Source organism: Capra hircus, chromosome 6 (genome assembly GCF_001704415.2).
Source record: "Capra hircus breed San Clemente chromosome 6, ASM170441v1, whole genome shotgun sequence".
Classification (NCBI taxonomy): Eukaryota; Metazoa; Chordata; class Mammalia; order Artiodactyla; family Bovidae; genus Capra; species Capra hircus.
This window is the reverse complement of record NC_030813.1, coordinates 34134025-34161123: the sequence shown is the minus strand read 5'-3', so window position 1 is coordinate 34161123 and position 27099 is coordinate 34134025. Positions and strand designations below refer to the sequence as shown.

General features: G+C 37.4%; 1 protein-coding gene across 2 annotated transcripts in view; it reads left to right on the top strand.

The window, feature by feature from the left end:
* The window catches only part of CCSER1 (coiled-coil serine rich protein 1), a 1465340-nt gene that overhangs the window by 863560 nt on the left and 574681 nt on the right, over positions 1 to 27099 (top strand). The window lies entirely within an intron of this gene.

Sequence of the window (27099 nt, the reverse complement as noted above, 5' to 3'; positions counted from 1 at the left end):
TAGTAACTTAAGGCAGTTTATTATCATTAATATAGCCAGGGTAGCATGAAGGAACAAATTATAACATGAATTTGGGTAATTACATATCATTCTATTTTAGAGAAATAGAAAGCATTTTAAAAATCTGATGCTGTTATTTTTTGTAAAATTATAATCATATTGAATTTTAATATATTGCTAATTGACCAGCATTTCTTATTTTAAATATGTATATTTAATTATGTACATTTGTAGCTGAATTAAAAATCTTGTACCAATATATTTTCATATATTGCTCTGTTAGAAGACATTTTTGAAAAGTAACATTGACTTAAAAATTATTAAATGAACATGACCCAAAGATCACCTGAAAGGCATCTTGAATCTGTAAAGATGCCATCTAAGTAAATGCTGGAACTAGGTTTCCTAAGTACCAGAATTTTCAAGTTTGTGATTATGGAAATTGGTATAGACAATAGATAAATAAATATAGACATAGACATAGCTTTTTAGTATCTGTTATGGAAAGTATTGTGTCCCCCCCCTCCACCAAATTCATACTTTGGAATCCTAACCCTCCGGTGCCTTCAGCTTGGTTAAGTAGCTCAGTCGTGTACAACTCTTTGCGACCCTGTGGACTGCAGCACACCAGGCCTCCCTTTCCATCACCAACTCCCAGAGTTTACCCAAACTCATGTCCATTGAGTCAGTGATGCCATCGAACCATCTCATTCTCTGTCGTCCCCTTCTCCCTCCTTCAATCTTTCCCAGCATCAGGGTCTTTTCCAATGAGTCTATTCTTTGCATCAGGTGGCCAAAATATTGGAGCTTCAGCATCAGTCCTTCCAATGAATATTCAGGACTGATTTCCTTTAGGATTCCAGTGCCTTGGAATGTGATATTTAGAGGTTGGACCATTAGAGAAGGAAGTAAGGTTAAATGAAGTCATTTAATGAGGGTGTGCCCTCATGTAGTATGACTGCTAAGAGAGATGCCAGGGAGTCTCATGCACAGAGGAAAGGCCATGTGGAGGACTCAGTAAGAAGAGCCGTCTGCACAGCAAGGAAACAGACTTCAGGGAAAGCTAAACCAACTGACACCTTCATCTTGGACTTCATTCCTCCAAAACTGTGAGAAAATGATTAGTGTAATTTAAGCAACCCAGTCAGTAATATTTGATTGTGGTAGACCTAGCAAGCTAATACAGTGCTTACCATCTTTTGAAAGATTCAAATACAAGTATCTATTCTGTGGAACTTAAAACTTAGAGTGATTTTCAAATATTTTATTGTCCTCATTCTCTTGTTCTTTGAATAAAGGTCTAATTCTGCCATATTTAACTATGTGCTCTTAACTTCTCTTATACTGGTAACTTCATTTTTGGAAGTCAGATATTTATCTCTGACATTCGTTCAGTTTGCTCTAAATTGGTTCAATTTCCATTTTCAATATGACAGACTTAATGAAAGACAGCCAACCTGAGGAAAATATTTGCCACTGATTATGGCAGGGAGCTGGAGAAGGAAATGGCAACCCACTCCAATATTCTTGCCTAGAGAATCCCGTGGACAGAGGAGCCTGTGGGCTGCAGAGGATCGCATAGGATCGCAGAGAGTCAGACACAACTGAAACGACTTAGCATGCATGCATACATGCATGGCAGGGAGTTAATATCCTACTGTGTATTTACAGTGAAAGTTGCTCAGTCTGTCTGACTCTTTGTGACCCCATAATACTATGCAGTCCATGGAGTTCCCCAGGCCAGAATACTGGGGTGGGTAGCTTTTCCCCTTCTCCAGTGCTGTATAGTCCACGGGGTTGCAAAGAGTCAGATAGGACTGAGTGACTTTGACTTTCATTTTGGGCTTCTCCGGTAGCTCCGTTGCTAAAAAATCCACCTTGCAATGAAGGAGACCCTGGTTCGATTCCTGGGTTGGGAACATCTGCTGGAAAAGGGAAAAAGCTATCCATTCCAATATTCTGGCCTGGAGAACTCCATGGACTGTATAGTCCCTGGGCTCACAGAGAGTCGGACAGGATGGAGAAACTTTCACTTTCATTTTGGGCTTCCCTGATAGCTCAGTTGGTAAAGAATCTACCTACAATGCTGGAGACCCCATTTCAACTCCTGAGTCAGGAAGATCCACAGGAGAAGAGATAGGCTACCCAGTCCAGTAATTTTGGGCTTCCCTTGTTGCTGTAAGGAAGATGCTTACTCCTTGGAAGAAAAGTTATGACCAACCTAGATAGCATATTCACAAGCAGAGACATCACTTTGCCAACAAAGGTCCGTCTAGTCAAGGCTATGGTTTTTCCAGTGGTCGTGTATGGACATGAAAGTTGGACTGTGAAGAAAGCTGAGTGCCAAAGAATTGATGCTTTTGAACTGTGGTGTTGAAGACTCTTGAGAGTCCCTTGGACTGCAAGGAGATCCAACTAGTCCATTCTAAAGGAGATCAGCCCTGGGATTTCTTTGGAAGGAATGATGCTAAAGCTGAAACTCCAGTACTTTGGCCACCTCATGAGAAGAGTTGATTCATTGGAAAAGACTCTGATGCTGGGAGGGATTGGGGGCAGGAGAAGAAGGGGACGACAGAGGATGAGATGGCTGGATGGCATCACCGACTCGATGGACATGAGTTTGAGTGAACTCCAGGAGTTGGTGATGGACAAGGAGGCCTGGCATGCTGCAATTCATGGGGTCACAAAGAGTGAGGCACAACTGAGCGACTGAACTGAACTTGTTGCTCAGTTTGTAAAGAATCTGCCTGCGGTGCGGGAGACCTGGGTTTGATCTCTGGGTTGGGAAGATCCCCTGGAGAAGGGAAAGGCTACCCACTCCATTGTTCTTCCCTGCAAAATTGCATGGACTGTATAGTCCATGGGGTCACAAAGAGTCGTACACTCCTGAACATCTTTCATTTGTATTTTAAAACAATTGTTGTAATTGTTGCTGTTCAGTTGCTAATTTCTTTCCAACTCTTTGGGACCTCATGGACTGCAGCATGCCCATCCTCCCCTGTTCTTCGCTATTCCCCAGAGTATGCTCAAACTCATGTCCATCATGTCAGTGATGCCATCCAACCATCTCATCCTCTGTTGCCCCCTTCTCCTCCTGCTCTCAATCTTTCCCAGCATCAGGGTCTTCTCTAATGAGTCACTTCTTTGCATCAGCTTCAGCCATCATTCCTTCCAATAAGTACTCAGGGTTGATTTCCTTTAGGGCTGACTGGTTTGATCTCCTTGCTGTCCAAGGGACTCTCAAAAGTCTTCTCCAACACCACAGTTCAGAAACTTTAGTTCTTCAGTGCTCAGCCTTCTTTGTGGTCCAACGTTCATATCCATACACGACTACTGGAAAAACTATAGCTCTGAATATAGGGACCTTTGTCTGCAAATTAATGTCTCTGCTTTTTAATATGCTGTCTGTGTTTGTCATAGCTTTTCTTCTGAGGAGCAAGTGTCCTTTAATTTCATGGCTGCAGTCACTGTCCGCAGTGATTTTGGAGCTCAAGAAAATAAAATATATTACTGCTTCTATTTTCCACCTTCTATTTGCCATGAAATGATGGGACCAATGCCATGATCTTGGTTTTTTGAATGTTGAGTTTCAGGCTAGCTTTTTCACTCTCCTCTTTTACCCTCATCAAGAAACAATCTAATTCCTCTTCACTTTTTACAGTTAGAGTGGTATTATCTGTATATCTGAAGTTGTTTATATTTCTCCTGATAATCTTGATTCCACCTTGTGATTCAGGCAGCTCAGCATTTCTCATGATATGTTCTACATGTAAGTTAATTAAGCAGGGTGATAATATACAGCCTTCTCATACTCCTTTCCCAATTTTGAACCAGTAAGTTTTTTTTATGTTTAGTTCCACTTATTGCTTCTTGACTCACACAGGTTTTTCAGAAGACAAGTAATGTTGTCTGGTACTCCCTTCTCTAAGGCTTTTCCACAGTTTGTTGTGATCCGCAGAGTCAAAGGCTTTAGTATTTTCAATGAAGCAGATGTAGATGTTTGTCTGGAGCTGCTTTGCTTTCTCTGTGATACAATGAATTTGGCAATTTGATCGCTCCTGCTGTGCCTTTTCTAAACCCATTTTGTATATCTGGAAGTTCTCAGTTCACATACTGCTGAAGCCTAACTTGAATCTGGAGCATAATCTTACTAGCATATGAAATGAATGCAATTATTTGGTGGTTTGAACATTCTTTATAATTGACTTTCTTGAGGAATGAAATTGGAATGAAAACTGAACTTTTCATTCTAGCCACTGCTGACTTTTCCAAATTTGCTGGCATATTGAGTGCAACACTTTAACTGCATCATCTTTTAGGATTTTAAATAGCTGAAATTTCATGACTTCCACTAGCTTTATCTGTGGTAATGCTTCCTAAAGCCTACTTGACTTCATACTCCCAGAATGTCTGGCTCTAAACAGGTGACCATACCACTGGGGTTATCTGGGTCATTCAAACCTTTTTTGTATAGTTCTTTTGTGCATTCTTGCCACCTCTTATTAATTTCTTTGTGTTCTGTTAGATCCTTGCCATTACTTTATTTTACCCATCTTTGCATGAAATGTTCCCTTGGTATCTCTAATTTTCTTGAAGAGTTCCCTAGGTTTCCCATTCTATTGTTTTCTCTATTTGTTTGCATTGTTCACTTAAGGTTTTCTCATCTCTCTTTGCTGTTCTGGAACTTTGCATTCATTTTGATACATCTTTCCCTTTTTTCTTGCCTTTTGCTTCTCTTCTTTCCTCAGCTGTTTGTAAAGCCTGCTTTTATATAACTCGTTTGCCTTCTGTTTCTTTTTCTTTGGAATGGTTTGGTTACTGCCTCCTGTACAGTGTTACAAAGCTCTGTCCATAGTTCTTCAGGCACCCTGTCTACCAGATCTAACCCCTTGAATCTATTTGTCACTTCCACTGCATAATTATTAGGGATTTGATTTAGGTCATACCTGAATGGTCTTGTAATTTTCTCTACTTCCTTCAAATTAAGCCTGAATTTTGCAAGAAGCAGCTCATGATCTGAGCCACAGTCAGTTCCAGATATTGTTTTTGCTGACTATGTATAGCTTCTCCATCTTTGACTGCAAAGAACGTAATCAATCTGGTTTCAGTATTGATCATTTGGTGATGTAATGTGCATAGTCATCTCTCATGTTTTCAGAAAAGGGGGTTGGCTATGACCAGTGTGTTTCTTGACAAAGTTGTTTGCCCTATTTCATTTTGTACTCCAAGGCCAACCTTGCCTGTTACTCCAGGTATCTCTTGACTTTCTACTTTTGCATCCCAACACCCTATGATGAAAAGAACACCACTTTTTGGTGTTAGCTTGAGAATAGAAGATAGATCTTAGGATGTTAGGTCTTCATGGAACTGGTCAATTTCAGCTTCTTTGGCATCAGTGGTTGAGGCATACACTTGGATTATTGTGATGTTGTGTGGTTTGCCTTGGAAACGAACCAAGATCATTCTGTCATTTGTGAGGTTGCACCCAAATACTGCATTTGGGACTCTTTGGGTACTCTGACAGCTACTTCATTTCTTCTAAGGAATTCTTGCTCACAGTAGTAGATATAATGGTCATCTGAATTAAATTTGCCCATTGTCATCACTGATTCCTAAAATGTCAGTGTTACATCTTGCCATTTCCTGCATGACCATGTCCAGTTTACCTTGATTCATGGATGTAACATTCCATGTCCCTATGCAATATTATTCTTTATAGCATCAAACTTTATTTTCACCACTAAACATATCCAAAACTGATCATTGTTTCTGCTTTGGCCCTGCAGCTTCATTCTTTCTAAAGGTATTTGTGATTGTTCTCCACTGTTCCCCAGTAGCATGTTGGACATTTTCCAACCCAAGGGGCTCACCTTCTGGTGTCATATTGTATCTTTATGCCTTTTCATACTGTTCATGATGTTCTCCAGTCAAGAATACTGAAGTGGGTTGCCACTTCCCCCTCCAATCGGTCATGTTTTGTCAGAACTCCTCACTATGACCCATCCATCTCGGGCAGCCCTGCATGGCATGCCTCATAGCTTTGAGTTACACAAGCCCCTTTGACACAACAAGGCTGTGATCCATGAAGCAGATTACAAAGCAATATTCATAAAAAGTACAGAGAATCAAAATAATAAATTGGAAAAGAGAAGAAATGTATAATGTAAGAACAGCAAATTTAAATATGACTGAAGAAAACCAAAGTGAAAAAATTGCTCAGTCATCCAAACTCAAGTAAAAGATTTCATTTTTCATGTATAAAATTTGAACATTTCAAAATTGCACTAGTTATAGAGCATATGACATATTTACTGCAATTGTGTGAGTAATTAGCAATAATTTGTTTTCAAGTAATTGACAGCAAGAATCAAGATTAAAAATACATTCACAGCCTTCAATCCAGTAATTCTATTTGGGAGATCTATCTTAAAATATAAACTAAAATAATATAAACACTTAAAAATAATTGTAGCATTATATATAATAGTAAAACTAGAAAAAAACCTAGGATGAAGCAATAAGTGAATATTTAAATAAAGCATGTTATGTTAATTTGTAAATAAACAAAAATAAAGCAAATGTGCCAAGGAAAATATCATTGGGAAATACAAGCTATCATGTTAGCAGCACCTGCAGATAATAAAAATATGGGTGATTTTTTTTTCTCAATAGCTTTTAAACATTTTCAAGTTTTCTGTGACTATATCTTATTATGACATAAGCAATTAATTGCCTATCCTGAGCAATTTTCCATTGATTTCTTAGTAAAAAGAAACTAGTAAAACTATGAGTATTTTAGTAAATGTTATGCTCAGCTAAAATATTAATTTAGTATCCCTTGAAGATAGTGGTGCTATTTGACAGTGTGCTTAATGAACTATAAGGAGAGATTGAATGAAACATCCAAGAAATTTCTTTGAAATTGGCAGCCACTTTTATTCTGTGTTCTTTCCCTTTTCAGAATGAAAAGGGAGTAGTGATAATTGATTTGTAACCACAAGACCACAGATACGAAGCTAAAACCCCATGTCAAGAAAAGCTTGTCAGAAAGACGGAAAGCATCCATATCTTACATCATTTTGGATAATGTTACAGTCTGAGCTATTTATCTCTAGACTTCTTAAGGGGCAACACTTAAATCCCTAATTGATTTCAGCCATTGTTTAACTATGCATTCTGATACTTACAAGTAAAAGCAATCCCTGACACACACAGGTATAAATATATTACTAGTTAATGTGTATACTGAAAGTGAAAGTGTTAGTTTCTCAGTCATGTCTGACTCTGTGACCCCATGGACTGGGACCTGCCTGGCTCCACTGTCCGTGGGATTTCTCAAGCAAGAATCCTGGAGTATTATGTATATTAATTATATATAATTAACTGAAGTAATGTGAGTATTGTATATAACTAAATTGATGGTATACATTTCTATACATTTGTAAATATGCATTTGCAATTATACATACATACATATGCATATGTATATGTGTGTATATGTGTGTATATGTGTGTGTGTATATATATATATATATATATATGAATAGGAGAGCTTCCTTGATGGTTCAGTTGATAAATAATCCACCTGTAATTTAGGAGGCCTGGATTCAATTCCTGATTTGGAAGGTCCCCTGGAGAAGGAAATGGCAACCCACTCTAGTATTCTTGCCTGGGAAATACCGTGAACAGAGGGGTCTGGTAGGCTATAGTCCATGGGGTCACAGGAGTTATACACAACTTTAGCAACTAAACCATTATCATATATGAATAGGAGTAGACTAGACAGATAACTGGATTTCCCTGGTGGCTCAGACGGTTAAGTGTCTGCCTACAATGTGGGAGACCTGGGTTCAGTCCCTGGGTTGGGAAGATCTCCTGGAGAAGGAAATGGCAATCCACTCCAGTATTCCTGCCTGGAGAATCCCATGGATGGAGGAGCCTGATAGGCTACAATCCATGGGGTCACAAAGTCGGACATGACTGAGTAACTTCACTTTCACTTAGACATATAACTATACTCACACAGATACACATATGAACAAGGAAAGAGTGACATACATATATATTTAGGTGTGTATGTATATGTGTGTGTGTATTTATAATTGTTTCTCTTTCTACTCTTACCTATTCTGCAAGATTTAGCTCAGTTATTCCCTCTGGAATGTACCCTCATTCTGCTTTCTCGTATCTTAAAAGTGTCTTTCTTATGAGATATATGAACCTATATTGTAATGATCTATTTATATATGTCAGAGAAGGCAATGGCACCCCACTCCAATACTCTTGGCTGGAAAATGCCATGGACGGAGGAGCCTGGTGGGCTGCACTCCATGGGGTCGCTAAGAGTTGGACACGACTGAGCGATTTCACTTTCACTTTTCACTTTCAAGCATTGGAGAAGGAAATGGCAACCCACTCCAGTGTTCTTGCCTGGAGAATCCCAGGGACGGGGGAGCCTGGTGGGCTGCCGTCTATGGGGTCGCACAGAGTCGGACACGACTGAAGCGGCTTAGCTCAGCATTTATATATGTACCATTCCCCTCCCTTTAGTTATCTGAGAGGCAGATGTGCCTTGCCAGCCGTCCCTGACCGCATTTTCGCTGTTCAGTTGCTGGGCGGTGTCCAGCTCTCTACGACCCTGCGAACCGCTGCATGCCCTGCTGCTCTGTCCATCACTGTGTCCCTGAGTTTCCTCAAACTCAAGTTTGCTCAGACTGAGTCGGTGATGCCATCCGACCATCTCATCCTCTGTTGCCCCCTTCTCCTCTTGCTCTAAGTTTTTTCCAGCATCAGGGTTTTTTTCCCAGTGAGTCGGCTGTTTGCATCAGGTGGCCAAAGTATTGGAGCTTCAGCATCAATCCTTCCAATGAATATTTTGGGTTGATTTCCTTTAGGGTTGACTGGTTTGATGTAGCTCAGATGTTAAAGAATCTATTGACAGATTGATAGATAAGTAAAAAATTCTATGGATTTGCTTAGATTTTGTGAATTTTATTTTTTATCAAAATGTAGTTGATTTACCATGTCATGTTAGTCTCAAGTAACAACAAAGTGGTTCGGTTATCTATATACATATATTCATTCTTTTTTAGATTATTTTCTCTTATGGTTATCACAGAATATTGAGTAGTGTTCCCTGTGCTATACAGTAGGTCCTTGTTGGTTATCTCTCTGATGTGTAGTAGAGTGTGATGTTCATCTCAAACTCCCGATTTATCCCCCTTCTCTTGCTACATTTCCCCTTTGGTAACCATGAGTTTGTTTTCAATATCTGAAAATCTGTTTCTGGTTTGTAAATAAGTTCATTTATATCATTAAAAAATTAGGTTCCACATATGAGTGATATCATGTGACTTACCTTTGTCTGACTTCACTTAGTATGATAATCCCTAGGTGCATTCATCACTAAAATGTTTTCATTTTGATTATCTCTTTAACTATTGATAGTGTTCCCAGTTCCTTTCCAGTGACCCATGTGCTATTATGTACAAATAGGCATTCAGTGATATCACTGATTAGCTTGTAATATATGCAATATGTGTGAGTGCAGTTTGCAGTCAACTTGAATAATAGCTCCTAACATGCCACTTAAAAAACAAACAGAAAACCTCTCAGCAGTTATCTTTCCAGAATGCCTATTATTTTCTTTTTTCATTGCTTCATTAAATCTTGCTAATTAATATATTTGTGTTACAATAATTTAGTTTAAATTCAGAATATAATGCTGAATTTCATAACATGGCTTCTCAATATGAAAATGACAGTTATTTAGTATAAACACAAATGAGTCAGAATGAGACTGAAATTTTGATCTCCAAATTGGTTTTGTAATGAGAATCTATGGATTGTAATTCAATCTATTTCTTTGTCTCAGTTAGTTAGAGATGTTCCCTGGGGAAATGTGAAGTTTACATATTTTGTATGCATGATTTGTTAAGATGGCATTGATGGGAGTTATGTGATAATCTTTAGAAAGCTTGTGTAATAAATTTCACTTCTTAAAATATTTCACTTCAAATATGTTTTCTGAATTTAGTCTTCATTTCATCAGAAAGCTTTCATTGACACAAAATACATACTTAAATATCAAAACATGGTCAGTTGTCTCCATTATTACATTATGAATCCATTTTTAAAAATTGAAATATAACTGATATACACTGTTGTGTTAATTTCTGCAGTTCAGCACAGTTCCAGTTATACATATATATGCATTTTTTCACATTCTTTTTCATTATGGTTTATCACAAGGTATTGAATATGGCTTATCACAAGGTATTGAATATAGTTTCCTGTGCTATACAGTAGATCTTATTTATCCAATCTGTGTGTAACAGTTTGCATCCATGAGTACATTAAACTTTGAACGGAATCATAAATGGATAGAAGGGAAAAAAACAGCTACTTTAATTACCATAAAATAAACATTACTTTTTCTATATTTCTAAGTTATACTTTCAAGTGTGAAGTAACTAATCATAAATTGCTTTCTTATTTATATATTTGTGTGTATTTAAACAGTTGGTGTGTGTATATGTGTGTATATATAAATATTTTGTTTCCATTTTTTAAAGCAAAACTAGTTGTCTACCTGTACATTCATCAAAATTATGCTATTTATTCATTCATTTAAGCTTTATTAAGAGTTTATCATGTACTGAGCGTGCTAAGTGCTGGGATGAGTAGAACAGATAAGGTCTCATTCTTATGGAGATTATATACTAAAATATTTTATATTTTAAATGAAATGTGTTTATCACTGACTAGAAGTTAAGAAAAATGTCTCCAGTTTGTATATATGGCATGTGGCATATTCTGTTTGCTCATTTATTTGTTAGCTCTGCAGATGTTTATTGATTATGTAATGTGAACTGCCGGGGTCCAGCCCCGGTGGATCCAGGGAATTCGAAGGTGGGGACAGAGTTGGCGTCCTTGGAAATAACTTATTTAATTACAGATAAAGAGGGATTAGAAAACTAGCAGAGAAAAAGAGGCTGAATAACTTAGTTCACATGGAATACCAATCACCACCTATGTAGCTGCAGGCGTCTTCCCATTCTCCCGAAGGAGAGGAGGCACTGAGGTCCCCCTGGTCGGATCTTAGAAGCCCAGGCAAAATTAGTAGGCTTGGTGGGTACCCATGCACCGGATGGGAATTCGGCCAGAAAATAGTAGGAGAGAAAAAGAGGCTGAATAACTTGGTTTACGTGGGATACCAATAAAATTCCAAGACAAGGAATTTGCACCATCTATGTTGGGCCACCGGTGCCACTTGAATATTGGAAGGTGCCCCTCCTTGGGCTCCTTCTCGCGTGGGCTTGAAAACCGGGGCAAGTAAGCAGACATGGTTAGCACCCACGATCCAGATGGGAATTCAGCCAGAAAAACAGGGAGCAAGAAAAAACGACATGGGGGTATCAGTCTTTCTGGAAACTGATCCGATTTCTTTATTTTTGGGTTTGCTTATATACCTTTTGTTACACATAGGGATGAATACAGAGTCACGTGGGGGTTAGCAGTCCTGACCTTTATCAAAATCAGGTGCTTCACATAAATGTATAAAAAAAAAGTCTTAGGGGTTTTACATCATCTTCTGGCCATGAGACCTGCTGACATTTTATGACCCTTTCTTTCTGATAACCAAAAAACTTATTTTTTCCAAGGGTGTTTTTTCTTAAGCCAGGCACCACCCTCCAAATAAAGTTGCTTTCCTATAAGGTGAGGGTGTAGTGAGTTACAATCAAGAAAGGAATTTATTTAACCCAAGGTTAACATGATTAAAGATAATACTTATTTTTCCTATATGCTTAAAGGTTAATACTTATTTCTCCTATATGTTATTTATATTCATTATAAGGACAGGGAATATGGAGATTTAGCAGCAAACATCAGGCCAACAAATGAAAATCCTTTCACCAATGTTCCCCTTAAGATCTATTTAGTCTTAAGATAGTGATAAAGTTACATTTTTACATAGCAAGGACACAGTGATTTATAACGAAGTACAATGACCTATTACAAAAAAGAAAATTCATTAACTCAAAAAGTCTAGTATTGCTAACCTTAAAAACTACTATATTTCCTTTTCTATATTCCAAATACATTGATTAATATATTCCCAGGTGCCTAAGGATATGGAGGCCTGGTGGCAATCATTAACTCAACAATGAGAAAAGCCCTATGCTAATTAAGACTTTCAAAATACTCCAAGCTCTCTGTGCTGTTTATGGTTGAGAGGTAGTAAATAATCATATGTATAGTGGCAGGAGTATGGATAATCCTGTCACACAAGCTAGTTTGCCAGCAAAGAGGTTTGACCTGAGACACCTTTGTCCCACCCAGGGCAGGGAATTAGCAGCAATTATTGGCACAACAAATGAAAAACCCCTCACCAATATAATTCCTAACCAACCCACTATACTGACAGTTTCCCCAAAGAATTTACCTTTAGTAAGTCTAAAACATCTCATGCCTCTCTGGTTGGGAGGCTGTAAACAATCACATGTGGCCAGACGAACCTATATAGGCGGGCTAGATAACCGTCAGAGGAGTCCTTAAGCTGAAACACTCTTGTCATGTCCAGGAATTTTTATTGACTTGGAGCTGCATGTTAACTCCTTCTCTGAGAGAAATGGTGATGGGGGAGAGCCCCCCATAAAGTCAGAGGTGTAGGTGAGAGCATAAAACAGACTCTGGTTTTGGGAGTAGATGCTCGGGAACAGGGGGTTTCCTGAGGCTTGATCACGCCTTTGCGTATGCCAAGCCTCCTTCCTTAGGACCTTTGCCATGGGCGGAGTTCCTCACACTGGCCCCCAGCAGTGAACTAAGTACTTGTGATTGTTTTTAAGGCAATCCACAAAGACACTTGATATTATACTTCTGCACTCTGCCATGTGACTTACTTTGGAAAGTGAAATATAAATGGAAGTCGTAACTTCTGTTACTTATGAGTAGATTTGAAGGTCAGAGTGAGTAGATTTAAAGGATAGTGTGGCAAATGGGGCCTCCATTTAGCCTGTGTGATTGAGTGACTATGATGGACAGGGCTCCATTCCAGATTGACGTTGCCTTGCAGACTGAGGTAAAAGATACTTTCACTGTGTTAAGTCATGAGATGTTAGAATTAGTTTTGTTAATTAGGTACATCTTAACATTTTCTGACTGATACTGTACCATTTCTGGATGCTGAAAATGTAATGATGAGAAAAGCAGACAAGTACCTGCCTATATAGAGATTATAAGTTAAGCAATAAAATTAATAATGATAAATTGAAACAATATTTTTACCTATTCCAAGCTCATACCACTCACAACACAACAGACCAGTAAATTAAAGGATGAGTTTTTGGGATAAGAAACAGCAACTTTATTCAGAAAGCAGAGACCAAAAACACGGTGGACTAGTGTCCCTCAGAGACATCTTACTGAAGTTAGAATTCAGGCTTTGTTTTATACTAAAAGGGGCAAGGGTGTGGTTGGTTGTTGCAAACTTCTTGATACTGGAATTCTTTGTTCTTGCAGCTGTCCTCCTAAGTCTGATCACAGTGTTCCTATAAATCTCCAACAGGACAAATATTCTCTATTCTGCAACTTTTTGTCTCTATATGAATGGAAAAGTATTATACTTTTAAAAATCAGAGCCTTGAGAATAGACTCTCCTGTTATAGTTCAGGCTTTAGACAACATTCCTTTAGTAATTAACTTATAGCAAAAGCAATAGACTACAAAGTTTAAAGTAAAAGAAACAGATCCAGTAAGAAGTCAGATTTGTTCTTCCTATTACAAGAAGACAGTGAAAAGTGCTGTTAAAGTTTAGAACAGAGATAAAGAATGGCAGTGGATGCTTTTTTAGATAAAATATCAGGAAAGTCATTTCTGTAGAGGTGACATTTGCTCAGAGACTTGACTTAAAGAAGGCACTAGCAACCATGTTGCAGAGGCCCAGTACACAGGTTGTAAAAGCAAAGTGTTGTACGGGTCCTACTCAACATTCACTCGTTCCTATAAATATCTGAAGGAATAGTAAGGAAATGCTTTGGCACTGAGGAAAGAGAGGGCTCCATGTGAACAGCATGGAACCAATGTGCCTGCAGGGGACTGAATAAGAGGGAGAGTTGTATGAGGTAAGCATTTAAAGGTTGTGTGAGTACACAGGTCAAGTAAGACCACGTAGACCTTGGAAATAAATGAGAGAAGAAAGTTTTAAACACAGGAATGATAGGAGATGACTTATGATTTTCAGAGATCACTTTGACTTCTTGGCAGAGAATCAGCTAGAGGGACAAGAGTGGCAGCAAAGGGAGACTATTAGGATATTCTGGCAGTAGTGAGTAGTTGTGGCAGAGGAAATGTGAAGTGTCACAAGAAGGTCATTTGGAGAGTGAGCCCACAAGATTTGCTCTGACATTGTGATTATGAGATTCAGGGAAGCGGAAAAGAAGACGAGAGCAAGAGATGTAAGAAGTGATTGGCGATAGAGCCCAGAAATATGTACTAGAAGGAATGTCAAAAGGAGTGTCTGAACAAAAAGAATGACAGGCTAGATAACACTCTGAATTCCGCAGCAGAGTTGAAATTGATCTATATTAAGGGGCTAGTGAGAGTTGTAAAAGTAAGCCTTTAAAGGTTGTGTCAGTACACAGGTCAAGTAAGATGTTGTAGACCTTGGAAATAAATGAGAGAAGAAAATTTTAAACACTCTCTTCCAGCAACACAAGGAAAACTTTACACATGGACATCACCAAATGGTCAATATCAAAATGTGATTGATTATATTTTTTTGCAGCCAAAGATGGAGAAGCTCTATTCAGTAAGCAGAAACAAGACCAGGAGCTGACTGTGGCTCAGATCATGAACTCCTTATTACAAAATTCAGACTTAAATTGAAGAAAGTAGGGAAAAGCCATTAGGCCATTCAAGTATGACATAAATCAAACCCCTTATGATTATATTGGAGAAGGAAATGGCAACCCACTCCAGTACTCTTGCCTGGAAAATCCCATGAATGGAGGAGCTTGGTGCAGGCCACTGTCCATGGGGTCATGGGGAGTTGGGCACGACTGAGCGACTTCACTTCACTATGATTATATAGTGGAAGTGACATATAGATTCAAGGGATCAGATCTGATAGACAGAGTGCCTGATGAACTATGACGGAGGTTCATGACATTATACAAGAAAAAGAAATGTAAAAAGACAAAATAGTTGTTTGAAGAGGCCTTACAAATAGCTGTGAAAAGAAGAGAACCAAAAGGCAAAAGAGAAAAGGAAAGATATACCCATCTGAATGCAGATTTCCAAGAAGAGCAAGGAGAGATAAGAAAGCCTTCTTCAGTGACCAGTGCAAAGAAATAGAGGAAAACAATAGAATGGGAAAGACTAGAGATCGCTTCAAGAAGATTAGAGATACCAAGGGAACATTTCATGCAAAGATGGGCACAATAAAGGACAGAAATGGTATAGACCTAACAGGAGCAGAAAATATTAACAAGAGATGGCAAGAATAACAGAACTATGCAAAAAAGATCTTCATGACTCAGATAACCATGATGCTGTGATCACTCACCTAGAGCCAGATAGCCTGGAATGTGAAGTCAAGTGGACCTTAGGAAGCATCACTAAGAACAAAGCTGGTGGAGTTGATGGAATTCCAGCTGCTATTTCAAATCCTAAAAGATGATGCTGTTAAATGCTGCACTCAATGTGTCAGCAAATTTGGAAAACTCAGCAGTGGCCATAGGACTAGAAGAGGTCAGTTTTCATTCCAGTCTCAAAGAGAGGCAATGCCAAAGAATGTTCAAACTACCACACAAGTACACTCATCTCACATGCTAGCAAAGTAATGCTCAAAATTCTCCAAGCCAGGGTTCAACAGTATATGAACTGAAGACTCCCAGATGTTCAAACTGGATTTAGAAAAGGACCAGAGATGCATCTACTTCTGCTTCATTGACTATTCTAAAGGCCCTGACTATGTGGATCACAACAATCTGGAAACTTCTTTGAGAGCTGGGAATGCAGGACCACTTTACTTGCCTCCTGAGAAACCTGTATGCAGGTCAAGAAGCAACAGTTAGCCCCAAGCATGGCACAATGGTTCCAAATTGAGAAAAGAGTATGTCAAGACTGTATATTGCTTATTTAACTTATATGCAAAGCACATCATGAGAAATGCCAGGCTGGATGAAGCCTAAGCTGAAATTAAGATTGACAGAGAAATATAAATAACCTCCAATATGCAGAAGACACCACCTTATGGCAGAAAGCAAAGAGGAACTAAAGAGCCCCCTGATGAAGGTGAAAGAGAGACAAAAAGCTGGCTTCAAAGTCAACATTCAAAAAATGAAGATCATGGCATCCAGTCCCATCACGTCATAGCAAATAGATGGGGAAACATTAGAAACAGTGAGAAACTTTATTTTCTTGGGCTCTGAAATCACTGCAGATGGTGACTTCAGCCACAAAAGTAAAAGATGCTTGCTTCTTGGACAAAAGCTATGACAAAAACTAGATAGTGTATGAAAAAGCAGAGACATTACTTTGCCAACAAAGGTCCATCTAGTCAAAGCTATGGTTTTTCCAGTAGTCATGTATGGATGTGAGAGATGGCCCATAAAGAAGGCTGATCATTGAAGAATTGATGCTTTTGAACTGTGGTGTTGGAGAAGACTCTTGAGACTGCAAGGGACTGGTTTGGAAGGAGGTTAAACCATTCAATCCTAAAGAAAATCAGTCTTTAATATTTACTGGAAGGACTGATGCTGAAGCTGAAGCTTCAATACTTTCACCATCTGATGCGAAGAACCGACTCGTTAGAAAAGACCTTGATTCTGGGAATGATTGAAGGCAGGAAGCTAAGGTGATGACAGAAGATGAGATGGTTGGATGGCATCACAAACTCAATGGACATGAATTTGAGCAAGCTCCAGGTGACAGTGTAGGACAGGGAAGCCTGGTGTTCTGCAGTCCATGGGGTCGCAAAGTGTCAGACATGACTGAACAACAACTCTGTCATGGTTATTCCTCCCTTACAAAGAGTTTTCTCTAAGATTCATACAGTGCACACTGTTGGTATCCTGCCCATATCCCCTTGATAAGTTACTGTTTCTGTGATTATAGGTCCACCTCCCAGCCAGCATCTTTGCCAGAGTTGTAGACATAGATGCAAAACCCTAGGGAATTAATTCTCTGTAGGGAAAGCCCTCAAACAATTATTATACTCACAGAAGTTGGGTAAATAAGCAAGCTTCTTAACCTCTTGAGAATACCTCTGACGTATTCATTTCACACTGGTTCCTTGAGCTTCCTGGTGGGATTAAGCTACAGTTGTCCAACTTGGTGATATGTTTGAAAATGCACCCTATAAATTTTAGTTTTCTTTTTTCTTCCCTGTGTCACTGCTCTTCCATGATGGCATTTTTAGTTTTAGCTCCCTCAATAAACTATTCATGATCTTTCTTAACCTACAGTGGTTTACATTCCTATAAACCCACTGTAAATTGAAATATCATGTCAAAAATACTTTTAATACACCTAACATTATAACCTGCCAAACATTATAACCTAGCCTAGTATACTGTAGGCATGCTCAGAATACTTACATTAGCCTATCTTCTGGCAAAATTATCTTATCAAAATTATCAAAACCTATTTTTTAGTAAAATATTGAATAGTTCATTACCTTGTTGAACACTATGCTGAATGTTCAAAACAGAGTGGTTGTGTATATCTAGAGTGGTTGTAAGTGTATCAGTTTGGACTTCCCAGGTGGCTCAGTGGTAAAGAACCCACCTGCCAATGCAGGAGATGCAGGAGACATGGGTTTGACCCCTGGGTTGGGAAGATCCCCTGGAGGAGGAAATGGCAACCTCCTCTAGTATTCTTGCCTGGAGAATTCGTTGGAAAGAGAGCCTGGTTGGCTACAGTCCATGGGGTTGCAAAGAGTCATACCTAACTGAACACAAGCGCACGTGTGCACACACACACACTTGAATCAGTTGTTTACCTTCATGACCATGTGACTGACTGGGAGTCGTGGCTCACTGCTACTGCCCAGCATCACCACAGAGTAAGGTACCACATATCATCAACCCAGGGAAAGATAAAAATTCAAAAACTGAAGAATGATTTTTACTGCTTTCCTGCTATTGTAAAGTAAAAGAATCCTAAGTTATACCTTTATAAATCAGGGACTGTCTGCACTCAAATCCTTTTCTCAGGGTCTGCTTCTAGAGAAATTCAAATTAAGACATTTCATATACAGGTGAAAATTTATAGAATTGAATATTTTCCAAAAACCTGTGACTTTACATAGAGTGAATCAATATTTACTGATGGTATATAGGTATAATAATGCAAAGATGGTCACATTTTATCCTCAAGCACATTTATAGAGTATATAATAAATTTATATAGTATATTTAGAAATTATATACTTGGGGTGCTAGAAAAGGGAGTAACTATTTAAATATGAAATTCAAACATTTTAGCAAGGGTTCTTTTTTCTGTAGTACTTACGAATGAATCACAAAGACCTAGAAGAGTCCTTGTCGTATACATACACACTCAAAAAATATTTTAAAGAACACTTAACCTAAAAATAGTTTGCCTCCATCTGGAAGGATGTTTTTAATGGGAAACCCAAACTCAAAAGGGTACCTACTTGAGCTGTAAAGGAGAAAGAAGCTTTCAGGCAAGCCATAGAGAAGTCATCACATTAATCAGTGGGTCAGCCTCAACTCAGTAATCAGATCCCCTCAACTTTGTGGATGTTATAAATATGTTTTAGAAATGCATTAACTAAAACTCAGAGAAGTAAAACAATTCTGATAAAGTATTCCAAAACTGAAAAATAGTCTAGATTTGAACTCATATTTGTCTGTCTCTCTTCACCTTCACATAATCTTTAATTCTTCTTGAGAACTGGCCAAAATTAGTCAGTTATGCTTTAAAGAGACTGGATATAAGTCTATATTTTTTGTAACAGAGATTTTTTTTTTAAACAAATGCCTCAGTCAACTGGGGCTGCTATAATGAAATATCATAAATTGGATGGCTAAAAAAACAAATACATTTCTTACAGTTCTGGAGGTCGGGAAGAGCTTCCAGTTTGCAGGCAGCAATCTTCTTACTGTATCTTTACATGGTGGACAAAGAACTCTTGTCTCTTCTCCTCTTGTAGGGGCACCAATTCCATCATGGGAACTCCACCCTCATGACCTCATCTAAACCTGATCTCTGCCCAAAGGCCACACCTCCAAATACCATTCCACTGAAGAATAGGTCATTAACCTATGAAGTTATGGGAGAACAAAAATGAATTCAGTCTATAGCAATTAGCATAAATTTACAGTATTCTCAGTTGTGATTGGAGATTTTAATCAAGGCTTAATCTGGAACCAGCATGGGAAATACAGAATTCTAGAATAGATTCAATGGAACTGGGAAGGGGGAAGGCTGATACTCTTCCATGTTGTAACAAGTTATGGAAATACAGAAAGTCTTGCAGGATATGAAAATTAGAGCATCCTTAAATAAAAGTGTCTGAAATGAAAAGCTGGCATCAAGAAAGAAGGTAAAATTCAACTAACAAGTGTTCCTGTAAAGGAGAAAAGAGAATTTTTCCTTTGACCCTAAGAGGCTGAAAAGAGAAAAAAAAAAAAAACAAAACTTAGCTAATAAGAATTCTATAATAGGATCCTGAGACTTGAGACCCTATGGCCAAAACAAAACAAAGCAAAACAAAACAAATGAACAGAGTTCTTAGAAGCAGACCAGTGGATCCACACTCACTCGCACCCTTAGGCTGTGAACACAATTCATACTCAGCAGAACATCTAAGTGCATCTCCTCAGGCTTTCTGTGACCTCAATCAATCGCCCTCTCTTCAGTCCCTCTGGTTTACCAACCGGCAGTGTGACTTATGTTATACATATTCATTCTATTCTTGTGTCTAGCACAGAGACCCAAGCACATTCTTTCATGAATCATTATCATAACCTTTTAACAGTTGTGGGAGTATTTTAAAAGGAAAACAAGAGGTTGAGGGTTTTTTTTTTTTTTTGCCCTTGGATAAAAGTTGCGAGTTATTATCAGATTTTTATAGAGGGCATTTCATGTCATTTTTAAAAGACTATTTACACATCATTCTCTCTGTCTAAGATGTTTCTCTCTCTCATTTCTGAACTCTAATCTTACTGTTCTCTCTTTATATACCAAGAAATTATTTTAATAACTTATTTTCTGAAATTCACTGTAAATAATTTGAGTAGAGAGCTGGATATATAACCTTAAAAGTTACTTCTATCACTGAAATTCTCTGATCCTCTCCCTGAATTTTTCTTTAACTCTTTCTAGAAGTGTTCATTATTGGAAATACCTGAAGAGTCCTGTCTTGTCACTGTTTTCTGATAATGCAGAGCCAGAGGGATTCTAGTATAGCAAAACTTTGGTGTATTCAAGCAAGACTAACAACCCCAAAGAATTTTTAAGCAGAGATAACATAAAATCACAAAATAAGCACTAAAGAGAAGAGAATAGAAATTATGTATTTGGGATATTAGATTTTGTTTCTCACATACTTAGTCTTTATTATCTTAGCTAATAAAATTTAATAACCAAGAGTTTTCTCTACAGTATATTAGATCTATTTTTAGTATTTTATTACTTTTATACTATTTTTTTTTTTTTACTTTAGTGGATTATATATGATGCTTGTCTGCCTAGGTACCACATAATTTGGCACATGATCACATACTGTTTATACAATTATCAAAATGCTTGTTTCTTTGGGAGATTATAAATTATTAAATTCACTAAAATATTGGTTTCTTTCTATCAGCTACAGTACTGAAGTAACCATTATTATATTTCTCAGTATAACCGACAGTCCTGGGCACAATGCCTTGTTTATAATGAATTCCCTAATATTGATTGAGTTAATGAATAAATTAATGTGTACTTGCTGAATTGAATTAAAATTAAATGCATGCTGGGGAAGAATTACTGTTGGTAGAAATTATGGAAGCTCTTTTTATTGTCTAAGCTGTTCACATGTCATTCATCCTTAGATGTGTATTATTAAGAGACCACTAGGTGCCAAGTATTGTTAAGTGGTTTACTTATATCACATTACTTAATCCTCACAATAACCATTAGGAAACAATTAGTCATAAGTCCTTAGTTTGCAACTAAGTCCTTCATAGAAAATTAAATCAAATTGGATTAAACAACAAAGTTTACAACATAACTTGGTTGGGCCCACATGGGCAAGGATATGTCTCTTGGCTATATGTTATCTAGGTAGACTCCTGGTAGTGGCTCCCTTTCGGTTGCAAGATTGTTGCAGTTTATAGAGAAAACAACCTTATACCTAAAAAGAAAAAAAAAAAAATTAAAAAAAAAAAGTATTGGAAATACTGGAAGGCTTCATTCCAAGAAGTCTCAGAGAGTTATCTCCTCAGATGAGCTGTATATCTACCCATCCTGAGCTAATCAATCACTATAACCAGTAGAATATGCTACTGATTTAAGCTAATCAGGATATCCAGAAATGGAGTGATATCAGATCACTTGCTCTCATACAGACCAAGGCGGGGAAATAAATTGATAGGTATATCACAGTATGTTCATTAAAGAATGTAGAAATAAACACTAGAATGCAAAATTAAAAGAAAACTACCATAATCATTACTTCATAATGTCTTAAAGATAAGGAAACAAAGATGCAAAGGTTTTATGTCACTTTCTCAAGATCACCCAGCTAATATTGGCAGAAATGCAGCTCAAAATGAAGTCTAACACCAATATACTACACCACCTCCCTTAAGTATTTATTCACTGTCAGTTCTACAGTTCGCATCTCAAAAGTGCTTCTGAAATCTCTTGCCAATGAAAGATTATCAGGACTAGCAATGAATATATTTTCTTTTAAGAATGAAACTTTATCTGAATAATGTTTCTTAATTTCTACTTAGCTAATAAAATTTTCATTCACTGCCTAACTTTTCTTCCTGAAACTAATGTCCACCCACTTATATTTTAGAAGTGTGGTGAATGAAGAAAAAATGTAAATAGAAGAAAAGAATAATTACTTGCCTAATGAACAGTGACAGAAAATTGGTAGGAACCAAAAATATTAAGGCATTACCGAAAGCATTCAGTGTAGGATTTATTTTTTATTCAGTATATTTTTGATGAGTTCATAGTGATAGTTAAAGATTCAGTTTAAGACTAAAGAAATCAGTCAGCCTCTTCTGGGTGAATATAATTTTTGCATTCTGATTCCCTACAACAGAGAAACAAACTTTTTACTATCAGTTTAGCTGAGTATTTGAAATAAATTGACTAGTACATGTGAAAATACAAACCTCATAAGACTTTATCAGTTTCATTTCAGACATGTTAAATATATCTTAATACTTGTAATTTGAGGAATGTATATTCAGGCTGCTTTCTCTAATATGTCATATTTATTAAACCCAAAGGTGTTTCCTTTATCTTAATACTTTCTGCTAATTCCAAAGAATTTTTAAATCAAGTTTTGGATATCTTTGGGAATTTTCTTTCTCTATCTTTTTCTCTTACCTTTTCCTGGAGAAAGATTGCCTCGCTAATATTTTGTATCCAAGATTCAATGGACAGGTTTTAATCTTGATATTTTTGCTAATACTTATGAATATTTCTATTTGAAAAAATTAAGTTCAAACAAACTAGTCTAAAAATTTGAATGTCCTCAATTTTATAATAGAATTTAAAAGTTTGATTATTTCTAAGATAAAAATGCTAATGAAGAAAAGAATATATCTATGAACCTGTATTACAATTTGTTATCTTTCTGGATCAGATGCAAAGAGAATTTCTAAATCAAGAAATCTGCAGAGCTGAGAAAAGCATATAGGAGGCAGCAGAGGTCATCAGAACTAGAGAGTAGAATCTAGTTAGTCACCAAAACTTGTGCTGAAGCACATCCCCAAATCTGAGGAATCGAGTTTACCAACCTTGAAGTGTGGGTTTGGATCTTGGATAAAAACTCACCATAGGGGAACTAGCACCCTTTGACATTGGAAATGTTATAGACTGAATTTTAGAAAAAGCTTATATTGTTGTGAGGGGACTGTTGGTAATATGGATTAAATATTAATTAATAGTCAATCTGAGAAGAACTAGAAAATTTTGTTAAATCAACCTGAGGATTATAATCCTGTAGGCAGTCTTTAGAAAGCTCTGAGCACTATTCTGCCATTAGAAGTCAAAATACAGTTATATACACTTTTTAAGACAAAGAGTGACACAAAATGACAGCTTACACATTGCAAATTCATGCAAACAAATCAAGTGGTGGATCATAAGGACCCTGTACAGGATTAAGCAGGACTGTTACTTCCTAAGGAGATCTGGTTAATTCTAATGAACAATGCACACTAAAGGGATAGAGGAGGCCCAGATGTACAGAAGGAAAAAAAAAAGTTTAAATAATTATTTTCTTGCCATGAAATATGAATTTTAATTTTATTTCATCAGTCTAGAATATTTATTTCATCATAATGTCCAGAAATATGGACATTAAATGTGATTCTGGTGAAAGCTCAGGAACCAAACAAAAGAAGAAAGAGAGCTGGAGAGAAAGCTTCTCTCTATATAGAGAATACATAAATAATCAGGAACAAAATGTTGATAGAAATATGGACATTAAAATCCATTCTGATATGGTCTCAGACAGAAATGAAGAATACACTGTTGGACAGTGGTGAAAAGGTAATCCATTGATAAAAAGTGTCAAGAAACATGGCTGAATTGTTTTTCTGTTTTTGGAAGGTAAAATGGTGAAGTTGGATATTTAGCTGAAGAGATATCTAAACAAGATGTTGAAGGTGCTCCCTGGGGTCTCCTGAATGCCTACACTAAATTGTGAGAGGAAGCAGATGAATTAAAGGAGCATGAGTGAAGCAGAGAAGTGATCAGAACTTAAAGATTTGGAAAGTTCTCAGCTTCTCATTATTGAACAAAATGGGAAAGCATGTTCTGAGAACACCAAAGTTATAGCTATACTGTCTCTTAATAAAGAGATTATGGGATTCTACCAGTAGAAACACTACTAGTTTGAACTGAAGGAGGAGGAGACGGACAAAAGGAAGGAAGGCTGTCAAACTTCTTAGATTCTGCAGGGTGGCACAATAGGCTCTTTGGCTGTGAACATGCTTCTTCCTTCAAGAGAAGGGAAGAATGACCCCAAGGCAAATAAGCTATCTGCAGAACTTCCCACCTTAACACAAACTCATGGTGCAGGACTAATTCCTACTGGTTTTAAAGAGAGCCTCTTCCATTTTGGGGTGCCAAAATATCACCACCCTGTGCCGCAGGGGCAAGGCCAAAGTCCAGCACCTAGTGGGTGGGCCACCCTACTAAGCTGAAGGACCAGGGCCTCCCCACAGAACCATTGGGATGGTGCCCTCATTCTAGTGGGCTGGAGGGTTTAACAAAGAGATTATTTTACCACAGCAAACATTATCCTCGATGGTGAAAAACTGAAAGCTTTTCCCCTAAAGTCAGGAACAAGACAAGGGTGCCCACTCTCACCACTACTATTCAAAATAGTTTTGGAAGTTTTAGCCACAGCAATCAGAGCAGAAAAAGAAATAAAATGAATCCAAATTGGAAAAGAAGAAGTAAAACTCTCACTGTTTGCAGATAACATGATCCTCTACATAGAAAACCCTAAAGAGTCCACCAGAAAATTACTAGAGCTAGTCAATGAATATAGTAAAGTTTCAGGATATACCATTAACCCAGAGAAATCCCTTGCATTCCTATACACTAACAATAAGAGAACAGAAAGAGAAATTAAGGAAACAATTCCATTCACCATTGCAACCAAAAGAATAAAATACTTAGAAATAAATCTAACTAAAGAAACAAAAGATCTATATATATATAAAACTATAAAACACTGAAGAAAGTAATCAAAGATGACACAAATAGATGGAAAAATATACCACGTTCATGGATTGGAAGCATCAATATAGTGAGAATGAGTATACTACCCAAAGCAATCTATAGTTTCAATGTAATCCCTATCAAGCTACCAATGGTATTTTTCAGAGAACTAGAACAAATAATTTCACAATTTGTATGGAAGAACAAAAAACCTCGAATAGCCAAAGCAATCTTGAGAAAAATGGAACTGGAGGAATCAACTTGCCTGACTTCAGACTATACTACAAAGCTACAGTCATCAAGACAGTATGGTACTGGCACAAAGACAGAAAAAATAGATAAATGGAACAAAATAGAAAGCCCAGAGATAAATCCATGCACCTATGGACACCGTATCTTTGACAAAGGAGGCAAGAATATACAATGGAGAAAAGACAATCTCTTTAACAAGTGGTGCTGGGAAAACTGGTCAACCACTTGTAAAAGAAGAAACTAGAACACTTTCTAACACCATACACAAAATAAACTCAAAATGGATTAACGATCTAAATGTAAGACCAGAAACTGTAAAAATCCTAGAGGAAAACAAAGGCAAAACACTCTCTGACATAAATCATAGCAGGATCCTCTATGACCCATCTCCCAGAGTAATGGAAATAAAAACAAAAATAAACTGGACCTAATTAAACTTAAAAGCTTTTGCACAACGAAGGAAACTATAAGCAAGATAAAAAGACAACCTTCAGAATGGGAGAAAATAATAGCAAATGAAGCAACTGACAAAGCATTAATCTCAAAAATATACAAGCAGCTCCTGCAGCTCAACTCCAGAAAAATAAGCGACCCAATCAAAAAATGGGCCAAAGAACGAAACGGACATTTCTCCAAAGAAGACATACAGATGGCTAACAAACACATGAAAAGATGCTCAACATCACTCATTATCAGAGAAATGCAAATCAAAACCACAATGAAGTACCATTTCACGCCTGTCAGAATGGCTGCTTTCAAAAAGTCTACAAACAAAAAAATGCTGGAGAGGGTGTGGAGATAAGGGAACCCTCCTACACTGTTGGTGGGAATGCAAACTAGTACAGCCACTATGGAGAACAGTGTGGAGATTCCTTAAAAAACTGGAAATAGAACTGCCTTATGACCCAGCAACCCCACTGCTGGGCATACATACCGAGGAAACCAGAATTGAAAGAGACACGTGTATCCCAATGTTCATCGCAGAACTGTTTACAATAGCCAGAACATGGAAGCCACCTAATCTCATCGGCAGATTAATGGAAAAGAAAGCAGTGGTACATATACACAATAGAATATTACTCAGCTATTAAAAAGAATGCATTTGAATCAGTTCTAATGAGGTGGTAAAACTGGGTGAAGTAAGTCAGAAAGAAAAACACCAATACTAACTCATATATATGGAATTTAGAAAGATAGTAATGATGACTTTATCTGCGAGATAGCAAAAGAGACACAGATGGGCAGAGAGAACAGACGTTTGGACTCTGGGAGAAGGCGAGGGTGGGATGATTTGAGAGAACAGCATTGAAACATGTATATTATCATATGTGAAATAGATTGCCCATCCAAGTTTGATGCATGAGAAAGGGTGCTCAGGGCTGATGCACTGGGATGACCCTGAGGGATGGGATGGATAGGGGGTTCAGAATGAGGAACACATGTATGCCCATGTCTGATTGATGTCAGTGTATGGGAAAAACCACTACAATATTGTAAAGTAATTAGCCTCCAATTAAATAAAAATAAATAAAAAGATGATTATTTTTAGCCTCAGGATTTAGTGCAGCTTGGCTTTTAACTTTAATCTTACTTGAGACCATCACTCAATTTTTCCCATTTAGAATGGGGTCTTTATCCTTTATCTTATGCCTGTCCTGCTATTGTATTTTGGAAGCACAGAACTTGTCTGGTTTCACCAGTTTACAGCTGGAAAATAATTTTTCCCCCTGGGATATATCACTTACACCCCTTTTATATCGGACTTTAGAATTAGAGTTGATGCTGAAATGAGTTAAGACTTTTGAGGCTGTTGGAAAAGAACAAATATGTTACATGTTAGGATCTGGATTTAGGGGAAACAGAAGTAGAATATCATATGTAAATGTTATATATGAATATGTGTCCCCACCCCCA